The 20,991-nt window shown below is 36.2% G+C and overlaps 1 protein-coding gene across 5 annotated transcripts in view; it reads right to left on the bottom strand.

Moving 5' to 3' along the window:
* Positions 1–20,991, bottom strand: part of LOC145671699 (uncharacterized) — a 50,293-nt gene that overhangs the window by 5,543 nt on the left and 23,759 nt on the right. The window lies entirely within an intron of this gene.

The raw sequence follows: 20,991 nt of genomic DNA, 5'->3' as shown, positions 1-20,991 counted from the left end.
AAACATAATAAAATAATAAAAATATAAGCAAAAAACAAAATTATGCTCGGTTTTGTGTATACTGGCAATCATGATTTCTAGGGATTTTTTCAGTAGCAGAGCACGATTGCGGAGGGAATTCAGTAGGGGAGTCGAGGAGTTGGATCAAGGAACTGGATGGTGGAATAAAATGTTGCATTCATTGGTTAAAACCTAGTGTGTAGATTGTCTGCCAAATATAAATTAGCTTCTGTAACCAAGATGTCGTACGGAAATATAGAAACAAAGAGGAAATCTCCTGTCTTGAGGTTGGAAGTGACATGCGCTATGGATATTAGCATTTATTTGTTAAGAAAAAGAGAACAAGCAAAAAGTAGTTTCCGTGGTTAGGTGGTAGCGTGGTGGATTAGTAGTTCTTACATTATTTTGACAAGATCGAATCCCATCCCATCCCATTTTTTTACGAAACATTATAATTTTCATGTAAATAAGAACCGAAGCAATATAATAAGGACATAACTTATTGATATTTTGCTGTAATGATGTATTTATCCAGTATTAGAGTACTATTGGTAATAACTATTGTTTTCAGTTCATCCTGCTGTATAGCTTCTCTCATCCTGTTTCCTTGGGAAAAGAACAATTTTATCTCCAACAAAGTGTGAAATATATATATAGACAGAAAAAAGACATCTTAGTACCAAACGTGATTTATCGTGATGAAATGAACTAGTTTGGCATTATTTAAAAAAATTCAAAAGACTAAAGTAAATTATTGAAGTTGGCTTCTCTTTAGCTTTTAGCTAAAGAATTTTTTTTCTTTATAAGACTATAGTATACTTTATAAGGCAAGGTGTGTGATCATACCCACAAGCTTAGCTAGGGAATGAAAGATAATTGTTTATACAAACATTTTACAGGTTTAGGTTCATGAAACACCAATACACCATGGTCTCGCTTATCCGACCTTCCTTTGTTCCACATACCGTACGATCCGACATATTGCAGATAGCACCAATCGGCAAGAAGAACTGCAAGTTGTGGTCTTAATCTATTTTTCATGCTTTGGAGTCTATCGCCTAGCGCACCCGTCTACACTTTGACTCATATGTCTATCATTCAGTGCAGACACGTATCCAGGTTTTCTATTCGGAGGGGGCTCAACACGAAGCACGTAATTCTAATGTTTCAAAAATATGAATAATAATAATAATAATAATAATAATAATAATAATAATAATAATAATAATAATAATAATAATAATGCAACACTTCTGTATTTCTCTTAAACTTTTTCCTACTTTTCATTTATAAACCGGTTTACTTTGGAAACTGCATTATAGCACAAACCAAATGAAACATTTTCGAGAGAAATGTAACTAAAGAAAACTGTCTACTACGTATATCACATAACAAAAATAGCAAGAAGACACTGAGTGTATCGTTCTGATATATTAAAGTTAAAAACAGAACGGAAACGAAATGTTAATCCTATTTAAAAGTGTTCTTTAATTCCACCTGGTATAATGGCATTATGGTATGTTCTTAGAATTATAATAAGACAAGAGCACATTGCCCAAAGTTTGGACACTGACTCCAAGCAAACTGATATAAAAGAACCTCAAAAGGGTAATAGTAAGTTTATTAAAAAGTGCTTGAGTTTCGGAGGGGGACAGCCCTCACGCTGGATAGGTCCTTGATTCAGTGCAGTGCATTTATTTGTTATAAAACATGATTATTAGATACGTAATATGTAAAATTATATCATAAGTTTTACTTTTAATAGGTCTTTTCTTAACACATCCATATTATCCGGCGTTCTGGCTTTTGTTTATGTCGGATAAGCGAAACTTTACTGTATTTTCAAAGCTAGCATATACATGAGCTAGAATTGTATCGTCCTAGAACAGACAATAGTGTGAAATGGTTATATTAAAACGCTGGAATAAAAAAAAAAACATAAGTACTGTTTTGGAAACGTGAGAAGAAATTAAAAACAATTCAATATATTTCCTAGGAATCAGATTATCATCTTATTGTGTCGATGCGTATTCTTTTTTAAACGTAGTTTTAAGTCATACCATTCGCAATATTCCTAAGGAAATCGAAAGAAAAAATCCTATGTGCCTTTTGTGGCAAAGCGGCTTAAATGCATGGTCCGAAACCGATTCCCACGTTAAGGTATAGATAGAGCTCCCATATTTCAAAAATGCAAATCCGGGACGCTACTAAATTACGACAATCTTTGAAATGCTTAAAATTGAAAGAAGTGTTGAATACTAATTTACTTTCCTCCATTAGATAGAGTTGTTCAAGTATTACGTTATCACATTTTTATTCATTTCACTAAACCTTCTTCCAAGGGCGCCGATTTCTCTGTAAATTTGGGGAGGGCCATTCAAATGCAGAATATATATATGAGGATTTTAAGACAAATTGCATTCAAATTATGCCAAATATTGTATATTCATACATACAATGGAGGCCCACATGAGCTTTGGTGTGCCCAGCCCCCCAGGATCGGCGCCCTTGCCTTGTTCCTAGTTAAGCAAACGTAAGCAGATGATTTACTCCCTCACTCTGGTATGCAATTTTTTCCCCCTCAAGATCTGTTGTGTTTCGTGAAATAACAGCAACAATTTCCTGATTACTTAACCATCTAAATGAATGTTTTCACGTAGAACCATCCCGTCGATTCGCGTTGCCTAGGACTAAAATAAATTAAGGGTCAATAATAAAGATGAGACTTCCATATCAAATATGAAGAGACATGTGGATCGGAAATCTTTCTTTGTTCGAACTTTGATTTTTTCAAATCCATGATAGGAAATTATATTATGAGTACTATTTTCGAAAGTCATAGTATACAATCGTAAAAACGATGGTTTATTGCAAAATACTTTGACTCAAAGAATAAATTTCAAGTAATAAACTTGTTACTTTTCCTGAAGAGTCTAAGTCTTAAAGGAGACGGAGGCTCTCGAGCGTAGTGCTTCGAACGATTGCCCCACTTGTTCTACCTTCCCGTGGGGCAGCCTTGATTCGACTTGATCCTAAATGGATTATTCAGAAGTCGAAGTCGGAAGATGTTCCCCATTTTTCCGAAACACTCTTGATCGATTACACTCTGCCTCATTTGTGAGAGAACAACCCCATGCCGTACGCGTCGGTGGACCACCGATAGGCAACTGGCGACGTCCCCAAAAATTGGCGGTCCCGCAGCTACGATCGGCGGTGGTCTCACTTCCGTTTTGAAAATTATACCACGAGTAGCAGAGAAGCGACGGAACGCTAACGAACCACAAAATTATTCCCCTAAAATACGTCAAATCGCCTATATGCGTAATTTGTTTGCATTAAGATGAGTCTAAAAACATTTTTTAAAAAGGATAAAAAAAAGTGCGCTGAGCTGGGCGCAAACCACCAACCCTAGGGTTACTAGTTGCGTGTACTTTTCCGAATTCGCCACGGAGACAATCATGAAGACACAGCTTGTAGAGTGATAAATCTTCGAAGTCTTTTTAATATTTCTAATCATAGTGCACCTTTAACCGTGTGTATTGGACGATAACTGTTTGGAATCAGATTAAATGCACTCGCCATGTAATTTTATAACAAAATGGCAAGCGTCTATTTACTTTTTCATAGTTCTCCCATATTCACTTGCTAGTGATCGGCGACAGTTGCCATCTAAATTCAAACAATTATACGCACCCATCTCAAGATTTTTCAATTCATGACGTAAAGGCAGGAGTTACTCTTGAACCCCGGAGCTCAAGTATTGTCTTTATAATAACAATTCGTCAGGGAAAAATAATATAAAATAACAACCGCATGCACATGACTGGCAATAGTTCGTGTTGGTCCCTTTGCGATTCTCCGTGACAAATCAAAGGAGCGCGGATCAAAATGAAGTCCTCACTGTTACGCGGTGGTAACTTCAATACCCCCGATTTTTTTTCTTAGACGCGCCTCTTTGGTTTCGGCACTTGAAGATTTGAAACGAAACGGGCTATCATCATTGCAATATCAGTCTTCAACCTTTATTTCCTCATTCATATTCATTTCAGGAACGGGGACAAGGACATGATTGGATTTGACAAACCACAACGTTGAACAAGAAAACAAACAATAAAACTTGAAAAGAAAACATGATTCTAACTACTAATTATTATCTAATAATGATTAGTCTTCCTTTATATAATCTAGCTAATCTACTTTGATTCTGACTCGAGTTGAACTTGATGTCAGTCCTATCATTTTCATCATTCACTGCTTCTGATCTATACTTAGCCTTTCCTGTACTATTTCCTCTTTTTTTTCCGTTTTGTTCAAGTTTTCCCTGTATGATTTGTTTTGGTATCACCTGTATGCAGGGTGCGAATTACCGGGGCGGGTGAGGGGGATTTTCCCCCTCAATCACATTTTATTCCCCCAAAGAAATCTACTGAAATATCCCTACCGGGGATGCTCGCTTCCCCCCCCCCCAACTATGATTAGTATAATGCCAAATTTCACTTAATTTTGTCATTGCTTATAAGTTTAATCTGCTAGCTGTATTTCGAAATTAGTGATGTAAACTATTCAGTTTTGGTCATTTCTTATTTCCTCACTATTTTCATTGTTCAGTTGAACTATATTTCCCACACTGTATGCGTCGGTGGACCACCGATGGGCAACTAGCGACCTCTCGCCAAAAATTGGTGGCCTCACAGCGACGATCCGCGGTGGCCCCACTTCTGTGTTGAAAATTATACCACCAGTGGCCCATCAGTGGCAGAGATGCGACGAAACGCCAATGAACCACAAAATTACCCCCACAAAATGTGTTAAATCGCTTATGTGTGTGATCTGTTTATATTAAGGTGAGTCTAAAAACACCAAAATATATAAAACGGATCCCGAAGTGGGCGCGAACCACCAGAATTCTTACGACTTCGCCACGGAGGTGATGAAGAAAACTTCGCTTGTAGAAGGATAAATCGTTAAAATCTTTTTAATTTGGTCAATCAGAGTGCTTATTTAACCGTGTATATTCGACGATAACCGTTTGGGATCAGATAAAATGTGTTCGCCATGTAATTTTATAACAAAATGACACTCGTCTATTTACTTTATTTCATAGTTCTCCCATATTCTTTCTAATGATCGGCGTCAGTTCCCATCTAAAATCAGGCCCGTATCCAGGGGGTCTAGTGGGTCCGCTCCCCCTAAATTTTTGGTGTCCCCCTAAAAGTTTTACAGTAGGCTTGCAAAAGAACTATAATATGGTGAACTATCATATGGTTGGATCGGGCCCCCCTAAATTCAACCGCCCACCCAAGTTTTGGGACTGGCTACGGGCCTGTCTAAAATCATACAATTATACGCACTCATCTCAATATTTTTCACTTCATGGTATAGAGGCAGAGGTTACTCTTGAACCCAGGAGCCCACTTTAGGAACAATTCATCAGGAAAAAATAATATACTGGATAATAATAACCGCATGCACATGACTGGCGATAGTTCGTGTTAGTCCCTTCGCGATTCTCCGCGACGAATCGAAGGAGTGCGGACCAAAATGAAGTCCTCGCTGCTACGCGGTGGTAACTTCAACATCCCGACTCTAGATCTGTTTCGACTCGACGAAACCCTGCCGCCAGTGGCACACTAATGGCAACCCTTCGACGCGTCGCTATATCGACGATCGACATTTACCGGCAAGCGGGTCACTAGGTGTTGGCGACGTTTTTAGCATGGGGTTATTATGATTACAGTTGTTACTTGCAACCGTATCCTCGTACTCTTCAGTTTGTCGTCGTTCGTGAATTTGAATGTATTAATTGCGCATAACAGTCACATATGAATTTATAAATACTCTTAGCGTTTGGCCAAGAACAATTTGGTCAAGATCGGACATGTCATATTCAACCTCTACATTTGTATCGATTTTCTGTTACATTTCATTTTCCAGCGTATTCTTTGATAGCGCATGGTCCATTCCCTAGTTTGCGTATACACAACTCAAAAGTTGCATTTAATTTGTGGTGATTAGCATAGCAATTATAATGACTATTTGCATTTTTTTGCGTTGCGATACACAAATTTTACGGACACCCATATGGAATGTACCCGTAAATCACAATCATCTTATTCAGGCACTTCGAAGTAATATGTCTGAGACAATTTATTTTTCTTTATTTAAAGAATTCAGTGAATAGCTATTTCTAGAGCAACATTCCGATCCATATCTCCAGAAACTTTGAGTACAGCAAAGGCAATATATATATATATATATATATATATATATATATATATATATATATATATATATATATATATATATATATATATATATATATATATATATGCCTATTACAACAAACTAAAACGTAAATTTTGTGTTGCGTCGACGCAAACGGCTAGAGAAGTAAATGGGTTGAATTATTAAGGAAATAAACCTTGCAGAGCTGTGGACACACGAGTGAATACAACATGTGTTTATATGTTCAGAAACTTTAGGTAGGTATGACGTGGCATGTTAGACAATATATACATAATTGTTGTAAGAAGATTTATTGAATTAATAAATCTTTCATTTATTACAGATGTCATGTCATATTTATGTGTGTGTGTGCGGAGGGTTAGGCATTATTGTCTCATTTTGATATATTGCACCTTCAGACGCTACGTCCTGTTGGCTTAATTTTATCCCCCCAATATAAATTATCTAATTTGCACACTGCCTGTATGTGTAATTTGAGTCTCTCCTGTGCGAGAATTTACCACATTCTTCAATTATAACACTAATCACACACATCGCTTATCACTATTTAGCACTATCCACACTGAATTTTTGTAGTTTGAACACTAGCACACTATCTCACTCCTGTGTGAGAAACATAACTTGCCATTATTTCACTACACTCATTACACTCACTACATTCCTCTGTCGTGCATTCTTCTCTAATCCCTTGTCGTGCATTCCTCTAATCCCTTGTTTATCTCAAGTTTGATGATTGTTTCTAATTTATGTTCCTCGGTTGTTTTGTACGTCCTCGATCCCTCGAGCAACAGCTTGGGGCCTAGGACACACTCAGAGCACTTAGTGTGGGTCCTGCTCAGTAGTGTTCCACCGCCGTTGTACCGGAATCAGAAATGGCGCCTACGCAACTGAGTCACGGAGGGTCACGTTATCTTTCGTATTGATTCGTATCGTTATTTAGTTCCATGAGATCTTATATATTTGTTTATTGAAGAAACACGACGTCCCGCCACCGAAACTCAAAATTCACTCCGGCCCGACGCATCCTGACTTCCATTCCGGTTTGTGGCGGGGATGTGTCGAGCCCAATTCACTCACGCGTTTCCTTCCGGGGCACGCGGAATACCAGCGTTCCAGATGTCCTCCGATCCGAAAAGAAAGACACAAACACACAATTCACACACTCCGTTTCTTTCTCTTTCATATCTGTTGATTTCTTATTGGTTTCCATTTGCTAAATTCCTTTCTTCATATTGTTTTTTACTACGTTCGGAAAAATCAGTAATTTTATTTACCACTTTGAAGTCTCTTTCATCGGAGGTAACATCTTCCATTCTTCTTGTTCTTATGATATTCCTGTCGTTTATTCGATCCTCAAGTAGAGGGCACTACATTATGTGGCACCAAATTCGCCACAATCACAGTTTCCGACTTCTTTTAGTCCAAATCTTTGAAGGTATTGGCCATAGGGGCCATGTCCCGTGAGAAAGTGGACAAGGCCAGCAGATGGATCCCGAGTTGGCGTGGGTCAATGAAAACTTGACCCACGACCCACTGACCCACCACCTACCATGACCCACGACCCACCACCCACCGTGACCCAAAATCCACTGACCCACTACCAACCGTGACCCACTCTGATTCACGACCCACCACCCACCATAAACCACTCTCATCCACTTTGACATACTCTGACTCACCAAAATCCATCGTCATCAACTCTGAACACAATCCACGGCCTCTTCTGAACTGACTAAAGAGTTTACACTTGTAATAAAACAAGACTGTGAAATTGTCACTAATCGGAGTTTAAATTTCTAGTCAATCGCTCAAGCACTACTCTGTTACAATAACAGTGGATCTGACCTTTACGATATAAACTGGCAAAGTGTTTGTCAGTGAGGAAATTGAAACAGTTCGAGGTGGGGAGAAATTAGTATGTGCCTAAAATATATTTGTACTAAGAGAGTATTCTTTCAAGTGTTAATTTCTGAACGCATTCCACAAGAAACTTCTATTCGCAGGAAAATACCCCTGTACAATATGGAAAGGTTATGGTTTCTCAGTTCACAGTATTTTTCTCACAAAAGACTTGAAAAATCGGTTGTTCATAGGGTATAAAGGTGCTCGGGTACCCTCTGTGAGAGCGTCTCAATAAAGTATGCTCATAATTGTAATTTGTGTAATGACTAAAACATGACATTAAATTCAAGTTACAAATATGCATAATTACAATTATTATGAATATTTATTCAAAGTAGTTGACCTAAAGCAAAGAAGAGACTTACTAAAAATTAGGTATAAAGTTGAATAACAAATAAGCCATTAGTAATACAAGTAAACATTTTCCGTAACTGGTAATTTTCCACCTTAAAACAAATCTGAAATCGGATTTATTTCCTGTTGTTAACTTTTTGGCGGTAAATCATCCGCAGTGGAATGATGTCCATCCTTCAGCCAAGAAATAACTAGCTCATCTACTTTGAGCTTGTCTAGCGGTGGGCCATTAACATTGATGAGCAACAAGTTAGACAATGTTTGAGCACTTAGTGTATTTCTAATATCAGTCATCTGTAAATTCATAAGGGGAAATCCCCGTTCCCACTCTGTCGTGGAAATTGATAATATTTCTACCCGATATCTGCAACTTCTCATCGACAATCTGCTTGTTAGACTTAAGTCTGATAACGATTTTTCTTGGTCAGGTTTGAAATACTCAGCAAGAAATATCATCTCTCTATCACCCTACAACATCTTTTCCATATCGACCATGTCAGTTGGTAATGTCGACCCATGTAGAACAGAAATTTCATCTACCACGCTTTTGATAGGGAATCTTGTGAGTAAATTATCAATTAAAGCCTGATAAACTGATGATTTCTTATTTGTTCATAAATTTAATTTTTGTAATTACACATGAAGGTTTGATACCATTACCAAGTTCCCTCCCCCGTCCCTTGTTGAATTACCAATACTTTTCAGTGGAAAAAAGGATGAAATTTCAAAGTTCCAAATCAAAGTAAGTAGACCAACGTAAAGGGAGAAAAAGTGTAAAATTTTCCATACAATTATGCGTACAATCCAAACTTCAAATTTCCGTGTAATTAAGCTTACAGTACAAATTTTATGCCTATTTTTCTCACAACTTTATGGGTTGATTGCCCTGTGCTGTAAGCGCTCCATATAATAAACATAAGCTTCAGCGATTATTATAGCAGAAAGCAACGGATATATGAAGCCAAGCACTGTATTTTTTGTTTCTGACTTTTTTTCTTAAATAACATCGATCGTTTTCGACCATTTTTACAAACCAACTCACTACCAATTTTCCATATATAGAAAGTGCCCCCCCCCCCACACACACACATAAAGGAGAATTATAAAATACTAGGACACACCCTGTTTATTTTCAATAAAGAGTTAATACACTGAATTTCATCTCCGTAAGTTTAACGGTTTGCGAGATACTCATTTTTTTTTCGCAAAAATTCGGATCCTCACTACCTCCTTAGGATATTATGCATTATAATAAAAGCAATATAACATCCCAATTTGGATTAAGGCCTAACTATATACCAAAAGTAATTTCATTTCACTTTGCAATTTGACCGTGATGATCAGGCACACATAGTTACATTCAATTTTTTTTACAGTGATTCAAAAATGTATTTTTTCCAGTAGTTAGCTCTAAAAACTTACAGGTCTCGAAAGACAAGTCCTATTGCTATCATTACTATTAAAAATATCAATATCCAAAAGTGCATGAAGTTCGTTTTTCACTTGGTTAGATTTACTCATCTCAGGTAAGTAGACAGAAACAAGTGGAAAAAAAAAGGGGGGAAATGAAGGTCTTGAAAGTAAAACGGAGACAAATTTACCAGTCCTCAGAAGATACTGACTACAATGCAGTGAGCAGAGGGTCGGTAGATCATACTGAGTCGGTGGGTCACATGCTGTTGACCCACGACCCACTGACCCACCCAGAAAACTTGACCCACCGACCCACTCCATCTCTGGATGGATCAAAGTGGTGCCATTTAAGTCTTTCCCTTATGTTTGGGATTAAGCTATATGTTCTTCTTGCCTTTTCTGAATTATTCCAATCTCTTTGCCACTTGTCTAATATTTCTTTTTCTATATCTTGTATGTTATCCACTTCTATCCCAATTAAGTTCTTTATTCTATTTTTATCCCCTTTTTTGAGCCAGTATGTTCCCGTCCGTTGGATTATTAATAAATGCATCAGCTTTAACCCCATCAGTACAGCTAGCGCATTGTGGGGAGTAGTACCAAAAGCCCCGCTTAATCTGATCATTATATTTCTTTGAGGTCTTTCTACTTTCTGTTTTAACGTGTTATTTTCTAACAGTCTGTGGGCCCACACGCTAGCAGCATAGTTCATGGTTGCCCCTAGAATTAAGACATGATAAATTTTTTATTACTTTTCGTGGGAGCTTGTATTTGTTACTTGCAATATTTATAAGTTTGTTAGTAACCTTATGACCTTTATCAATAATATAGTTTATGTGTTGTCCAAAATTTAATTTATCATCAATTTAAATGCCAAGGTATTTGAATTCATTTACTTTTTCTATTTTTTCTTCTCCAATTTTGATAACTGGATTTCTTACCAATTTTGTTCCGAACATCATACATTTGTTTTTTTTTTTTCTTTGATAATTTTAGTTTACACTGTAAACACCAATCTTGCAATATCCTTATTATTTCTTTCGAGTTCTCTTCTATTTCTCTTCTTGTGTTTGCTGAGGTTATTACTGCCAGATCATCTGCGAAGGCTATTACCCGATCTATGCATTTTTTATTTAATGCTTCCAAACATGGCTGAAATTCAATATCCCACTTTAATGGGCCTAAAATAGATCCCTGTGGGCATCGTTTTTGCATATTAATGATTATATCTCCGTTCTCTTCTTTTATTATTATATTCCTATTTTGAAAATAATCTTTAATTGTATTCACAAAATATTCTGGTATTTTTAGATCTTTTAAATCATCTTACTAGCGACGGAATCCACAGATTGTCGAAAGCCCCTTCTATATCTACGAACAATGCTAATACATATTTTTTGCACTCTGATTTTCTCCACGAAAGTATTGAGAGCGTCCTCAGTTGATTTCCCACTTCTGAAGCCGTATTGCAGATTATCTTCTTCAACGTTTCTATATTTGTTTAATCTGGAAACTATTTTTTCATAAATTTTTGAAATATTCCGGAGGAGGCATATCGGTCTGTAGGAGCCTACATCTGTTGGGTCTCTATCCTTACCTTTCATTAGAATTATTAACTTTGATTCCTTTCAAGAGAGCAGAAACTTCCGTTTCCTTAGTAGATTGTTACATAGTTTAACTAAGTAAGGTATCCACATTTCTTTTTTCTTCTTGTAAATTTCATTTTTTATTCCGTCCAATCCTGGGGTCTTTCCTGATTTCAGTTTCTTAATTATGTGTTCCATCTCTTCATTTGTTACTAAGTCTATATGTTCTTCATTTTCTTATGGAATAATTTGATTATAATCTTCTCTTAATTTCTGTTGTTGATCTGTTTCTTCATTTATATTATCTGTTGGGAAGAATTTACTTGAGTTCTTGTATAGTTTCCTCCCTTGTTTTTGTGAATGAATTATCTTCATTCTTTAGTGTTGTCAGCGTTATATTGTTACTTTTCTGCATAATTAGTTTGTAAGGAAGCGTCCATCCATCCAATTGTATATTATTTTTAAGAAAAGTTTCCCAGCTCTTCTTTTTGGCGATTAATAGTTCTTCTGTGTATTTTTGTTTTGCTAGCCTATAGTTCTCTAATCTTCTTTCCTTAAGTATGGGAATTAATGTGGATTGATAACTCTTTCTTTTTGCTTTTATTTTCTTTAATCTTTCTAGTTTTGGAGACCAAAAGTCGTTATATTTTTTCTTTGATCTGGCTTCTAGAATTGATTTCTCTAGAGAGATCTTTGTTTTATTTTCTATATGTATTACTAATTTTTCTACATCATCGTAGTCGTCAATTTGTGGTGGAGGTAAATTTTTTTCAAAGAGTTTCCAGTCTATTTTTTGTATATTATAATTTTCACTTTTTGTTTCCAGAATAGCATATTCTATGTTAAAAGTTGACTTAATGATCACTTGTTACACTGTCCTGGACTGCCCAATTTACTATTTGTGTTTCTATTTCAGTGGAACTTATAGTTACAACAATGAAGGACTTCCCTCTCGATTCTACGAATGTCGGTCTATTACCTTTGTTTAGAACTACCCCCGATTCTAGATATCTGCTTCCACTCGACGAATCCCTACCACTAGTGGCACACTAGCGGCAATCCTTCGACGCGTCGCTATATCGACGATCGCCATTTACCGGCAAGTGAGCCACTAGGTGTTGACGACGTTTACGGGATGGGGAAGCTAATAAACAAACAAACCAATAAATAAATAAATCTAAGGCCTTATAAAAAAGTTTTCCCAAAATTTACACCTAGCAAAATCATTTGTTGGTATTCCAGAACTGTAAATTCACCTTTATTCATAATTTACTTCTATCGTAGTTTTGATATGAGAATGATATGTATGTCTGAAACTATAACACAGGTCATTAACCTTTTTTTTTTTTTTTTGGCGTTAGTCAGATTTAGCAGTTTTACTTAACAGTCAGTCAATTTGGACCTGTGATTTCAGAGTTTTAGAGATTTTCTTAATTTTTTCATTTCTGTAACAGTTTGCAACTAACACCATTAACGTATCTCTTTCGATATTTCCATAGGTAAGAGCTTGGTCACTTCCAGTATATTTCAAACAATATACTATTTACGGTGTCTTACTCCATTATAGTCTAGCAGCTAGGAGAGTCCTGTTGGGAGTTTGAGAGCCAGAAGGTTTGTTTATTTTACCGAGTTCTACTATCTTTAGTGTTTTAAAAAAAATTGGTCACATGTTCTGAATCATGGTCATTATTGCGCAATGGCCGCCATCTTGAATATTCCTTTCGTATTCACTACATTTTTCTTAAATACATCTACCTCAAGCTGTAATTGTCGCAAAGGTATCAGTTATACCTCGTTCGATTTGCAATAGTATAGGCTTTTAGGTGACGTTATTCACTTGTCAGTAATACACACAAGAGGGAAGTAAAGGAGGGAAATTTGGAAAAATTCCCTCAAACATTTCACTTTTACCGATTTTTTTGCTATTGTTATATGGCAACGCTGGGTTCTAGACGAGAAAGAAAAATTACATACATTTCTTGTAATGTGATAAATATATGCTGAAAGTTTTGTCTTGATTGGTTTACTAGCAGAGGAGTAATAAAATATTTTGTATTTTATGATTTTGGTCGCTCTAACAATCTTTGGATTTAATGAAAGTACTTTTGTCACATAGAAAGACCTCCAGCTCAGACTGTAATTGCCGTAGAGGTACAAATAATATTTTGTTTTATAATTTGTTTGATTAGAGTAATAAATGGTGTGGATTAATCTAACATATGTGCCATTATAACTTATGACAAGGAAGTATAAAGGAAATAAATATAAAATTCACACGAAATATTTTCCTTTAATGATGTGGAAACACTAAAAGATAGAAGTGGAACTACTAGAAATTCACTAAACATTAATACCCAATATTTAATTCACAAGTGAAGACATAGATTTTTTAAAAATCGTAACATTTCATATTTCGTAATTAAGAAATGTGTTCCAAATTTGATATCAAGTGATATTTTCAAACAGCAATTTATCATTATTCTTATATAACAGTCCACAAATGTCTGATAAACTGACACTTTCATCCCACGTTTACACACATATTCTTCACTTTACATTTACAGAATGGACAACACGGTATTTGTTTCACTCTGCAAGGACAAACATTAACTTTGGCACATGTCTTGCACATACAAGGAGAGACAAATTCAGGAGGTCTGAAATATCCAGTCGTTATTATTGGCTTAAGATATCCTGCTTCTTCTATGTAACCATACTCTAGTGGATTCAGTGGTTGGGCTTCATCCAGCACAGTCACCCATATGTAGCACTGAAGATATGCACGCTGTATATGAAAGACTATCGTTGATGATGATGGACATAGTTGAGAAAAGTTGATAGCTTTTGCTTTGTGGTATTGTTCAAATCGTTCAAATCGATGAACCAAGTACTTTTGCAATAAAAAGCTCAGCATTTTGTATCATTCTTCCATCCAAGGGAGCAACCCCAAAATTGTTCAACAGGGTTCCTGATGTCATTACTGTTTTAAGTGCCATAAGTTTTGTCCCAACCTTACTTGTGGTATCGCAACCAGTTAAACTGTGCACAGCAGGAAGAACATATAAAAGTGTGTCGTCCATGTTCTCCGTCATTTTGTGAAGTGGTATGTACCTCATAGATGGTCGTGTGTCTTTGACAACCCACAGTTCTTTCAGGCCACATTTTTTATAACTCTATTTGAAATGATATAGTGCGGAAATCATAACATATGTATCTACTGAGGCAATCATAACTCTTTCAATGGAATCGGTTTCGACCATGTGTTGGATGTGTTTCATGATTCTATTATCAGCTTCCTCACATTCACAGTGAAGATCTGGTACCAAACTAACAGATCCTTCGGTTAATTTCAGGCATAGCTTTGGGTTATGTTTGTGACCTCCTCCCAAATACAAATATTTTATAGAATTTCCTTGATGACAATCCACTCAATGAAGAGTTCTTGCAAACGTGCTTTGTTCTGGCTTGAAGCCCAAAAAGTGTCCATGTTGACAGGAAGAGGTGCATTTGGGTTACTAGGAATCACATCAATAAGATCAACATTTTTTTGTCGCCTCAGTCGCTCCCAGTTTTTGATACTTTTATCTTGATAGAATTCAAACACTATGTCAGTGCGCAAACAACCTTCGGAGAGTTTTAAAAATATTTTCCACAAATAGTCAAAGTAGTCTCCAAACGTTTTACACATAATTCGTTTGACATAGACTTTTCGCGCGTACACCATAAAGTCAATCACCATTGCTGCTCTCGTTTCCTGCTTTGGTAGATAACTAACTACATTATTCTTATTTAGAAAGTGTTTTTCAAGTTCTTTGCTGAGTTGTGCTTTATCTGCTTTCTTTAAGAACCCATCATCTGTTAGATAATACGATGTAAATGTAAGATCGTATTTTAGTACTATCTCAATATCGAAATTTCTTGAACATGCTATTTCTATGAACCGAATAGCATTATTTGTTTCTTGGAGTGCCGTCTCGGTTGCAGATATGTGTTTCTTTGTCTCTGGAAATTGTTTATGTATGGGATCTAGAATACCTTTGGATTTGTCAATGAGCCATTCTTGAACGAAGTTTTTGTAGCTAGTATAGAGAGTTAGTACTCAGCTATTACTTGATCAATTTTTGTTCCACTTATAATGTTAGAAATTCCACGACTTTCGACTTTCGAAAAGGGATTTCCTCTCTCAAGCACAAGAGTTATCATCTCTGAAATATTTTGCTGCTCTTGAATTGTTAAAGACTTTGAAAACTCATGATGAAGAGCATATTCATCGTCTTCATTAAGGCCACAAAACCGTCTCAAAAAGTATGTTATATTTTCTTTCTCATGTTTGATAAGATTGTGTTTTGTCACGGCTTCTTTTTTCTGGTTACTCCGATTATGCCTCCAGATCCCTTGGCTGGCTTATTGTAGTGTTGCTCTAGTGCTTGATCCAATGCAATGCTGCTGAATCTATTGTTACTATGTTGAACTGTGAAATGACCGTTCTTAAACTCATTATAGATCAGAAGATGTTCTTGTTCTAGTTTTAAGCAATCGTGGTAATATAGAGTACAACACTGTGCATAATTTGTTCTGTCAAATGAGAAGAAAAGTGGCAAACACTCTCTAAGGCTGCACACATGCAAATCCCAGTTATTTTCTCTGTCCGCTCGAATTAAGTCTCGGAGAAGAGGAGCAAGTGTGGAGACAAACCGATCCCAATAAGCAAACATTTCACTCTTTTGTGCTCAACTTTCTCTAAATTTTTCAAAGTCCATTCTGATGGCACTCAGGTTTTTGATAGCACATTTAGTTTCTTTAGATAAACTTTGTTCTTCATACACAGATAACTGTATGCGTTTTACTATTGAGAACAATTCGGAATATTTAGTTATGTTAATCTGTTCCATGAACGCCTTCCACTCCAGTGTTTCCATTTCTTCACAAAGCATTCCTATTGCTCTAACTCCCCTGCTATAGTGGTTTCCTTTTAAAGTGTGTGGACCCATGGTTTCAGTCTGAACAAGCATTTCCAAAGCTCCACTGCTCTTGAGGTATAGTCCAATACATGCAAGCACGACTTTCTGAAGATGAAATCCTCCAAGGCCAAAAAATATGTTGGAAAACTTTTCGGGTTGAAGAAGCTGAATTTCTTTAGTTATATGATATACGCCTTCGTCACACCACAGTGAACTCTCTTCGATATTTAACTGGTGCAAGATATCTTGGAAATTACACATTGTTGTATAAATAGAGTCATACTGAGTTGCAGGATAGGGTAATATTGGAGTATATCCCGTAATGGTCCAGTGAGAAGGATGTTCAGACAGTGCACTCGTAAAAGCGTTTCTAGAGGGAATCTCAACTTCCTGAGGGAAATCTAAATGAGGTACGTTAGGAACGAAAGTACTGAGGATACTGCACCTTGTTTTTGGCTTTGTATAGTAAAATAGTTTTTGGGCATCTATATCTTTAGTGAGAGTTCGTGAAGTGACATCAATGCCAAACGTTCCCAGGTATCTCTCGCTAAACACACACAGAGTGTCTCGAAAGTACCCCGATATAGGGTAATTCTGTTATTATCAGAGTTACAGCAAAATGTAAGAGGGAAAACCATCTCCAAATACGATGTTTTCAATCTAAAGTGAAGGTTCTTCTAACAAGACGTTATCACTCAGATGATGGTCTTGAAACAAGACAAGTACTGTGTCGTGTGTTCCATGCATTCCTGAAAATGTAGCTTCTTCTCTGTCGAAATTGTCCATAGCACCTCGAACAGGAATGTTGGGTTTTATTGATGGAGGTATGGAAACACGGTGTCCTTTAGCCTTAATAATAGTCCTGTTTGCTAGCATTTGATCTTGACATAGCACATCATCATAACTGCAGCATAGCCCTTGACGGTTCAACATGGTGATGATAGTTTTGGATCTACTTAAATGGTGTATTGCTTGAGCATTAGCGACATGTAACGATGTTTTTTTAAGCCATTGTGTATTAAGAAATAGGATATCTGAAATAAGGTATCACGTCTACGCTGAGTACTTGATGATTTACAGAATGAGGGTACTAATTCGTGAAGGAGCTTTTCCCATTGCTTTGGCCCTGACTGTTCATAATCTAATTCAGATTTTTGCAGGTCAACTGTATCACCACACCATTTATTACTCTAATCAAACAAATTATAAAACGAAATATTATTTGTACCTCTACGGCAATTACAGTCTGAGCTGGAGGTCTTTCTATGTGACAAAAGTACTTTCATTAAATCCAAAGATTGTTAGAGCGACCAAAATCATAAAATACAAAATATTTTATTACTCCTCTGCTAGTAAACCAATCAAGACAAAACTTTCAGCATATATTTATCACATTACAAGAAATGTATGTAATTTTTCTTTCTCGTCTAGAACCCAGCGTTGCCATATAACAATAGCAAAAAAATCGGTAAAAGTGAAATGTTTGAGGGAATTTTTCCAAATTTCCCTCCTTTACTTCCCTCTTGTGTGTATTACTGACAAGTGAATAACGTCACCTAAAAGCCTATACTATTGCAAATCGAATGAGGTATAACTGATACCTTTGCGACAATTACAGCTTGAGGTAGATGTATTTAAGAAAAATGTAGTGAATACGAAAGGAATATTCAAGATGGCGGCCATTGCGCAATAATGACCATGATTCAGAACATGTGACCAATTTTTTTTAAAACACTAAAGATAGTAGAATTCGGTAAAACAAACAAACCTTCTGGCTCTCAAACTCCCAACAGGACTTTCCTAGCTGCTGGATTAATTAATCCGAACTACGTTTAATATCCTACAATTGTGTGCATTTTCCCTTAAATCTCCAAACTTTCTACTACGTTAAAACTGAGCATTTTCTATTTTCTTCCTTTCTTGCTAAAACAAAAGTGTTCTTTAGACAACCTAGAAATGATTATACTACATTATGTTGCATAGGGCATTTTATGTAGCATATCATTTGATAGTTGGACACTTTCTTCGTATATTGAAAGCAACAGGGATTAAGTCCTTCTACATTTACATGAGAAGTAAACAAATTCTTTTTAATTAGTGGAATTGTGCCAATGCACTAGGTCCAGAGAGTTTAATTTAAGATTATTATTATTATTTTATTATTAACTTAGGTTTTCCTGAATATTAAGAAATATTTCACAAAAAGCTGGCATTTTTAAACAAATGTGTTCGATATCAAGTTTTCATAAAGTAGTTCACTCTCTCCTATAAATAATTTTAGAGGGGCCGCGGTGGCTCAGTGATAAAGTGTTCACCTTTGGTGCATGGGATCCTTGGTTCGATCCCAGCTCGCACCAAGTGAATTTTGTGAACAAACACCATGTTCATGGGTTTTCTCGGGGTTCTCCCGTTTCCTCCCACTTTATTCATTCCACCATTTCATTCATTTCTCAATATCACCGTCTCCTTTAGCCTAGCCGGTATAACCGTGGGTCGTAAAACTTAAAGATTTGATTCCAAATAATTCCAACTCAAACAGTTGCAGGAAGTATGTCATTTCGAATAAAACAAACTTCCCTATAAAATTCTGAGTATTGTTATTTTTTTTATATATACAATTCTAGCGGACCTTATTTCTAAATCGAAGGAAAAAAAAGACTAAATTCACTCTCTTATTATTATAGATTCATATCAATTGAAGCAGTTAAAATAGTTGGGAAAAATTAGAAAGCTATACCCTATATTTCAGTGTGCCACAACCGGATAACACGGCACACTGGCGTGCCCAGCAAAATGAACAGTGTGACGCAAACTTTTACCTATTATTTACAAGAATATTTGCCGAGTTTATTTTATTTATTATTATCAATGATTCTTCCACGGATCAGCTGTCTGTATACAGTTAAACAAACAAGTATCACATTGAGGGAATGAGTGTAATTATTTACTTTAATAGTAATAGAAAGGTATATTTTCTTGTATTTTCTACCGGGAATAACTAGTTCCGGTGCAGAAAGCTGGGAGTAACAACAAAGGAACCCGATGTGCCAACCACACACCACCCTATAGCCGTGAGTGCCACAAGTCCTTTTCTACGTCTTGGCACCCGAAGGGTTGTTGCCTTTAAAGAGAGAGAGAGAGAGAGAGAAATAACTTAAGTCCATTGCACTTACATGCTTAAATAAATAATGTAAATAACTGTTTCGTTTTGTTTATTATTATTATTATTATTATTATTATTATTATTATTATTATTATAAATTTCTTAGGAAGTTGACTACCATATGTATGCACACGGCCATCCCGTGCAGCGCCTCGTGTATGATTTTCCATACACAAAGTATATATTCCAAGTTTGTTGTGTTCGTTCTATAGGTGTGTTTGTAATTAGATGCATATGGCGTAATGTCAAAATTTAATGTCCACGCTACGTATATGCAAAACCATAGACAAAGAATTTTATGAACAAAGACATTTATGGCGCTAAAACAAAGGGCAAAAATAAAGAATTACTGGCCGATTGTTGCCCGTAGTGCACAGGTGATAACGGTTAATAGTGTTAAATTTAAACAAATCGAGTTTTAATTAAGCACGAATTTAACTTATAGTGTACAGTGGGGAAGGCTCAGGAGTTCGCTAGGATCGTTACATTATCAAACCCCGTGAAGTGCGCTGCAAACCTGTCTACAAACCCCCGTAATGTTCAACAGATATTGTGTATTAATGCTCATTTCAGTGCAAACCTATGTAGGCCTACGCACTTCAATACTCAACGAAGGTGCAGACTATTCATGAGTTCCAGTATTAAACTCTCTCACCCACTGTATTCTCCTAACATGTCTCCCAGCGATTACAACATTTTTTTGGTATCTCAATCACTTCCTAGTAGGGTATCTTTACCTAGAGACCACTGGTTAACTTGGTATTGGAAGTTTCACTTTCCTACCTTTGGAGTTGACAGACATCGGTTGGACATTTCACACGCAAATATCTAATATTAACAACGTTTCTTCTATAATTTCGTAATATTGTATTATTTCTTTGCGTTATCCATTAGCTTGGTTAGGCTTGTTTAAATATATTTTTAAATGTTACACCTAATCACAATTTTCCTAACAAAATCGAAACTTCTTTTTAAATGTGCCTTGTTGTGGCCAAATGGTTCAATTGCGTTGGTTCTGGATTTGATTCCCGGTGAGAGCTAGTGTATTTTTATCCAACGTTAAGGTATAGGTAATAACTAGGTGCAAAGAGAAAAGTGTTTAAGAATGGGTACGGATGAAACGCACTGAATTTTCTCGCTCGAATTTCTTAAACTGACTCGTGTTAAGCTGCAGCTATTACTGAAACATTTATTTGGAAAATGTGAATAAAATAATGTTTTGGAAAACTGTTCGAAGCAACTTACGTCCAAAAGTAAAGTACCCATTGGTCATATTTCTGTTAGAAATAACTTATGCCATATATTAGAATTAGTAAGGAAATAACTGTATGTGAACTATGAGCAAAAGCGTCTGAGTACTTTCTGA

Source organism: Thermobia domestica, chromosome 2 (genome assembly GCF_964235325.1).
Source record: "Thermobia domestica chromosome 2, izTheDome1.hap1.1, whole genome shotgun sequence".
Lineage (NCBI taxonomy): Eukaryota > Metazoa > Arthropoda > Insecta > Zygentoma > Lepismatidae > Thermobia > Thermobia domestica.
The sequence above is the reverse complement of the archived record's forward strand: the minus strand, read 5'-3'. Positions and strand labels throughout refer to the sequence as shown.